The sequence below is a fragment of the Priapulus caudatus genome, unplaced genomic scaffold (assembly GCF_000485595.1).
Source record: "Priapulus caudatus unplaced genomic scaffold, Priapulus_caudatus-5.0.1 Scaffold1083, whole genome shotgun sequence".
NCBI lineage: Eukaryota > Metazoa > Priapulida > Priapulimorpha > Priapulimorphida > Priapulidae > Priapulus > Priapulus caudatus.
In genome coordinates, this window is record NW_014578144.1 from 62,986 (window position 1) to 70,768 (window position 7,783).

A 7,783-nucleotide genomic window follows, 5' to 3' on the forward strand; every position below is an offset into this window, starting at 1 on the left:
AAAAAAAATTTTTTTTTTTTAATTAAATTTTTTTTAAATTCATTAAATATTGTAAGATCGACTTGCTACCGATGCTTTACCGCTGTCTGCAGCGCACACACTCGTGTTTTACGTACGCACAACATTTTCACGCAGTAAACCTTATGGAGCCAGTGGCTTGTGTAGAACCAGCCCGTGCGTTGTCTTGCCAACGTGACGTCACACTTCGGTACTCTATTTGTTAAGTACAGGGAGATGGGCGAATCAGCATTCTAGGTTATCTATCTATTTCTATGGTTCTAACTGATTGGAATACTGTAGGTACCGCAGGTGGGAACAGAAACACGACACTGGAACGCTTACATGGAGCGTGTTACATAGGCCAACTAGTATATAGTACTATAGTACTAGGGCCTAGTATTTTTGCCAAGCATGCTATGATTGGCGCACCGTGTGCTGCAGACCATTGTTTTCACATACCATGTATTATTGAAAGGTAGGTTTATTTTACTCTCTTTTAAAACTATTCAAACATGTTGTTCAATATGAGTAGCCTATCTGTCCAAGTGATAAAAAGTAGTTCATTATAAAGACATTATATAGTACATCTAATCTAAACAACGTTCCTAGAATAAACCAGCTTTTTGCCCTTTCTTTCCCCAGGTGAACTATGGAACCAGTTCTACGCTTGAAACGACCGGTAGAGGTTTTTTTTGAACTGTGTATCATATGTCAGTAGACATGTCCGACTGATGAGAGGACACTTTCCTACCAAACTGAACGGGGGATCGCATCCATCCGGGAAGCAACGGAGAAGAGGAGGAAACTACGGAATGATGAATGCCGGACTGTCGTTGACAGGCTAACATTACTGTTTGCAGAATCAGTAGAACCTGTCCCCGACCTTAAATGGCACAGACAGTGTTATTCGAAGTACACGCATAGAAACAATATTAATGCTAAACTTGAACGTGAACAGTTTCTTGCACAGCATAAAGTGGAGAGTAGGTCTGATGATGGAGCCAGACCAGGAACTGCAGGACGTCCATCACTTCGCAGTGGTTCTAATAGAATGCAATGGAAGTTGTGCATGTTTTGTCAGAATCCCAACAGCAATACGAGGACCAGTAGCGTATGTACTCTGAATATGAGTTCCTGCATTAGTACGAAGGCCAAATATGTGCATGAGCTATTTATCCGTATTGCAGGTGTAAATGACCTGATTGCAGCAGAAGGATGCTATCATCCAAACTGCCTTAAGAAATTTCTCAGAGATGCCAAGAGGGCAGAGGTTGAAGGTAAATCAATGGACTTGGCAATGGTGTGGCTGTGTCAAGAACTGCGACAGTGTGCTGAAAAAGGCTATGTTCTTGAGCTTTCTTCGGTGCTTGAAAGATACAGGGAGCTTGCCAGCGAGACGGACGTCATGATATCGTCATCGTTTAAAAGCAGAACGGCAACTTTCAAAGACGCTTTGTTGAAGTTTATTGGTGACAGTTATGACTTTGTAGTTTTACGCAACGCAGCATCATCTGCGAGACAAACCCTCTTAGTTCCAATCTCATTCCGCCATGTCTCTTTGTCAGACATGGCAGAAACAGTTAGTGATGAGCCTGGACTTGAGAACATTCCTATTTTTAAACCAGATAATGGCGAGTTTCTGTCTATAGTTCAGGTGGCACTAAAACTTCGAAGTGATATAATGTCACACCCTGCCTTCAAAGGTGCAGATGGGAATGAAAGGGATGTAGTGGCTAGCATCCCCTATCTGTAAACATGTTTGTTAATGTCTTACTTGGTTGCCAGAATCATATAGATGAGGAGTCTAACAATGATAATAACGAAATCAATGAAATCAAGAACGCACGAGTCTGTAGCATTGTGCAAGACATGGTTTATGGCATTTGTGGAGACAAGAAAGCTCCACCCAAACATGTTGGGCTAGGTCTTACTTTGCATCAGGCTACACGATCTGTTCGACGCTTTACACGATCTGTACGACGCGGTCTTACTTTGCATCAGGCTACACGATCAGGATACACGATCTACAGAAACCTGTCAACCTGTTTCACAATGCAGCTCACATTGTCAATTACAGCAGGGTTCTTCAGTATGACACGGCGATGGCAGAGTCTACGTTGAAACACATTGATCCACGCACTGGGGCTGTAGTTCCAACAAATTTGGTTGCAAATAGGTTTGTCCATTTTTCTGGGGACAATATTGACATAAATGATGCAACCCTAGATGGGAAAAACACATTCTATGCAACCCAGCTTGCTGCGTGGCAAAGGGGACCTGGTAAAAGTGCACTTGCAAGTATTGAACCATCAAAGAGCACAACTCTGAAGGTACCAGCAGCACTAGAAGAAATCCACGATGCGAATGCCACCAGAGGATGCACCTGTCCAGACTTTGGTAACGTGAAAATGAATTGGTTCCAACAAACAGAAGACAGTACAAGTACCCTCAAAACAAGTTCCGCACGTGACATGGCATTTCTGCTGTCTCGACAGGAAGTTGAGCAAAGGCCTTCGTGGACAAGTTTCAACCAATCTCACTGCACGAGTCTAGACCCTCCAAGAACTACTGTCGGTTATATGCCGATAATACTTGCTCCAGCTCATGAGCTGTCAACGCTGAACACCCTTGTGCTGAGGGCACTTCACGTTGCCCGGGCCTTAGGGAACAACTATGCTGTGATAACAGTTGACCAGGGTTTATTTCCACAGTTGATGGAGTTGAAGTGGGCAGTCCCAATGTTCAAAGAAACATTAATACCCAGACTTGGAGGCCTGCACATCTCGATGAACTTTTTGAAAGTTCTTGGACAGCATACGGAAGATATTGGATTAGTGGAACTATGGGTTGAAAGTGGACTACTGGGTGCAAACATTGCTGAGAAAGTGAAGAATGGCAAATCGTTTGCTAAGGTTGTGAGGGCATACAAGCTAACCTGGCAAGTTCTTTGGCAACTAGTAATTCCACAGTTTTGAAAGTATCTTGAGGACAAAGAACCGGAAATATGCCGGGCTTTGGTAAAAGCTATTGAGACTGAGGACCTCGATTCTCTTCTGGCGATTGCAGATTCCTTCGAGTTTCGACAGCATATGTGAATATGAGCATGGTGGCTATCCTACTATCTTTTATCAGAGCACAGCGTGCAGGGATATGGGAGTTGCACCTTTCTGCTTTTCGTGAAATGCTGCCGTTCTTCCACAGATACGATCACACTAATTACGCGAGGTGGGGATGTGTGTACCTATCCGAGATGAAACACCTACCGCGGGAAGTAGAGGATGAGTTCAAACAAGGCAACTTCGTTGTGAAGGGATCAAATCAAAGATTCAATCAGGTGTCCCCGGATCACAGCTTAGAGTGGCTGAATGGCATTGGGAAGAAAAGTGGTGGAATTGTCGGAATCACCAAGACCAACACGGCCCTTGCAAGATGGACATTATCCTTCAATCAAAGATCAAATGTGTCGGACCAAACGTACAAAATGATGAACGTTATTTTGGACACTGAATGGACACTAATGGAAGCAACCCCGTTTCGAATGGCACGTGACAACAAAGATGAAGCGAGCATGTTCAAGGTATTGAAGAGATTCAAGGTAATGGTAGAAGAACCAACAGATAGGACAGATAACCTCCTGAATATTACCACCAAAGACGTGGCTACGACTAAAATAGAGAACTCACTGCTGAATGCAACACAACTGGAACAGACACAGCTAGAGACATTCGTGAAGGAGAGGTTAGTCGATGGAAAGGTAAATTTCAGGGATACATTGCCAAAAGCACGAGCTCCTAATTTCGCATCTTTGTATGAAGTGCGCATAGTGAAAGATAGTTTGAAAGGGAAGATGAAAACGTTGAAAGCTGACAGAAACTTCTCACAGAGACTTATCACGGCATATAAGGCTGGCAGACCAGTTGACCTAAGCAATATCTTAAACCATGAGTTGATGAAAGTACCGGTGAGCATTGCTGATACATCTGGCACACTACGGACGGGTACCAAATCCATTCTGTTTGATGTGTTGGCTAAAGATGTGACCTCCCCTCCAGAAATCACCATCAGTCGGTCTGCATGGCTTATAATAGATGGACAAGCCACAATCATGTCTTTTGGAAAGCCAAGCGATGTGAGTACCTTCGGAGAATACGCAGACATGTTTGTCAAACACATTCTCAAGCAGGGTAAAGCGTATGATAGAATATTTGGACACTGAATGGACACTAATGGAAGCAACCCCGTTTCGAATGGCACGTGACAACAAAGATGAAGCGAGCATGTTCAAGGTATTGAAGAGATTCAAGGTAATGGTAGAAGAACCAACAGATAGGACAGATAACCTCCTGAATATAACCACCAAAGACGTGGCTACGGCTAAAATAGAGAACTCACTGCTGAATGCAACACAACTGGAACAGACACAGCTGGAGACGTTCGTGAAGGAGAGGTTAGTCGATGGAAAGATTAATTTCAGGGATACATTGCCAAAAGCACGAGCTCCTAATTTCGCATCTTTGTATGAAGTGCGCATGGTGAAAGATAGTTTGAAAGGGAAGATGGAAACGTTGAAAGCTGACAGAAACTTCTCACAGAGACTTATCACGGCATATAGGGCTGGCAGACCAGTTGACCTAAGCAATATCTTAAACCATGAGTTGATGAAAGTACCGGTGAGCATTGCTGATACATCTGGCACACTACGAATGGGTACCAAATCCATTCTGTTTGATGTGTTGGCTAAAGATGTGACCTCCCCTCCAGAAATCACCATCAGTCGGTCTGCATGTCTTATAATAGATGGACAAGCCACAATCATGTCTTTTGGAAAGCCAAGCGATGTGAGTACCTTCGGAGAATACGCAGACATGTTTGTCAAACACATTCTCAAGCAGGGTAAAGCGTATGATAGAATCGATGTGACCTTCGATCGATACAGGGACCTCTCAATCAAAGCTAGCACAAGAGAAAGGCGTGCAAGAAAGACCAAGCCAATTCGACGACTGATTGAAGACCAAGATGTACCCCTTCCAAGCAAATGGACAGCCTTTCTAGCATCCACCGACAATAAAAGGGACCTCTGTTTGTTTCTGTTTAATGCGCTTATAGCTGCAGCTCCAAGTGAGAAGACCATCGTTGTGGGTGGAGGCTTTATTTCCGAGACCGAGGTGCAAAGTACTGATCCCTGCATGAATATGGATTTGTTGGAAGGCAACCACGAGGAGGCGGATACACGAATTGTACTTCATTGTATTTACAGCAATGCACAAACCATAGTGGTGACCGCTCGTGATACAGACATCCTACTCCTACTTCTGGCACACTTCAACAAAATGACTTGCTTGCAGTTATGGCTCAAGGCTGGTACTTCAAAGAAACCAAAGTATGTTCCAGTTCATGACATCAGAAAACAGCTAAGCCTTGGCGACCAAGTATATGAAACCATTCCAGCATTCCATGCCATCACAGGGTGTGATACGGTATCATACTTCTCTGGACATTCCAAGAAGTCAGCATGGGATGTATTCATAGAACACCACCATCTTCTAAGAGATCTTGGAAAGTCTCAGACTGTGTCAAGGGAAGTTTCTGATGATGCCGAAAAATTTGTTTGTCGAATGTACAAGTCCTCATCACAGAGCTGTGACCAGGCCCGTGTGAAGCTCTTTAGTAAATGTCATGCGCCAAAGTCAATGCCGCCTTCAAGTGATGCTGCCCAGTATCATATACAGTGTGCGAACTACCAAAGCCTTATATGGAGAGAAGCCTGCAACCCCAAACCAGTCATTCCCTCCCCAACGGACTCTGGATGGAGGCTGGCTGATGGCATTCTAACACCCGTCCTCACAACCTTGCCCCCCATTCCAAAGGCATGCAAGGACATTGTGGAGTGTGGCTGCACTAAGGGTTGCATCAGCAACAGGTGCTCATGCAAAAGATGGAACTTGCAGTGCACAGATGCATGCAAATGCAATGAGGATGAAACTGTAACATGTAAAAATAAAACCAAATAACGCCATCGGCCTTCAATTAAGAGCAAACGCCAATTTCATAAATTTCGTATTTTGCACTAATTGACCCTTGACCTTAATTATCGGCTAATTACCAGAAATCTCTAAAACAAATATAATATCCCTGTCCCCCTGAACCATTGCAATAAAGAGAAAGATGTGAAAAATCTGACCACAAAATCTGAAAACAACCAATTCATAGAAAGTTCAACCGTTACGGAGATATTCGTCATAGTATAAAATAGTATTGTATAGAATAGTATAGAATAGTATAGAAGTGAATGTTTATTTCATGTTTTCCATTTATTTTGAATATTTGATATGTTGTCTAGAGCCTAATATGAAAGATATTGAAAAATGACTTTGATATTTATATCAAGGTGGTTAAATAAAACATGTTTTGAAGTTTTGCACTAATTGACCTTTGTCCTTAATTAATGAGTTAATTAATCAGGCAAATTTGGGAAACAAACAATTTTTTCAAAATGCCTTTCACATTTCCATTGAATTCAAATATTTATTGCATGATTACTGTTTTATATAAAGAAAAGTTTAAAAAAAAACTTGGATATTTGTATAGGGAAGGACAAAACGAGCCTAAACAAATTTCATGAAAATTCGTATTTTGCACTAATTGGCCATTGACTTTAACTAACAAAAATATGAAATACAAACATAATATCCCTGTCCCCATGAACCACATATATATGGAGGTTAGACAACCCTGGTAATTGGTAACAAAATCTATATGAAACCAAACCAATATGGCAAAAAAAGAAAGTCCAACCGTTAAGGAGATATTTGCAAATGAATTGAATACTTCTTTAATGTTTTCCCTTAATTTCTAAACTTTGAGGAATTGTGTAGCATTTATTATCAAAGATATTAAAAAATTGTTTTCACATCTGTATTTGGGAGGGGAAAGAAAACATATTTTGTAAAAAATATGAATTTTGCACTAATTGATCTTTGACCTTAATTAGTAACCTAATTAGACAAATTTGGAAAACACAAACAAATTTTTCATATTCAGCACGAAAATCCGCTCCAGAAAAAATATTTGTTTGCTTTTCCGTAAAAATGCCGTGGAAAATTGAACCAGTCTCCGAGGAGCCAAGCGCTTTAGCAACAATATTCTTCCTATAATATATACATAAACAAACAGTCAACAAAAGCTCGCACGCCTGCCCCCTCTTACGCGCTATTTTAAACTGCCTTGCACTGTTTGCAGGGAGGGGTCAAAGGACTTTAATTTGTAACAGCTGCTACACTTAATTTTGCACCTTCACTCATAACTATTGATATCTCAATGAAATCTGGACTATTACGATTTTATTCTATACTTTTATTAAACTTATCGTATGTCGACCATGCGTCTATATCAGCTTGTGTATCATTCCCAAAAAACTGCCTTCCGTATTTTTTAAATATAATTACAAAAGGCGATATTTTCTAGGAGATATTAATAGTATAGGGCAGCTGTATGCTTTCTCAGTGTGAGTGCGTTGTCTCGTGTAATTGCTATATACATTAGCCAATACTACGTTGTTAGTAGAGATTATATGGCGAATGCACGCAAAATGCTCGTAGTATGTTATCTTAGCCAATCATGACCGATCAACAAATGTTAGCAATTGAGGTAAAAATAATTTTGCTTGTTGTTTAGCGTACATCCACAGATGAAAACGGCTTTTAAAATTGTAATACGCGTGCGTGTGTGTGCGTGTGTGTGTTTGTGTGTGTGTGTGTGTGTGTGTGTGTGTGTGTGTGTGTGT

At 41.4% G+C, this 7,783-nt stretch overlaps 1 long non-coding RNA gene across 1 annotated transcript in view; it reads right to left on the reverse strand.

The window, feature by feature from the left end:
- Positions 1-215: 215 nt before the first annotated feature.
- LOC106815289 overlaps positions 216-7,783 on the reverse strand; it is a 22,935-nt gene continuing 15,367 nt past the window's right edge. The window contains exon 3 of the long non-coding RNA XR_001394726.1: positions 216-278. This is a non-coding gene — a long non-coding RNA (uncharacterized LOC106815289). The remainder of the gene's footprint in view (positions 279-7,783) is intronic.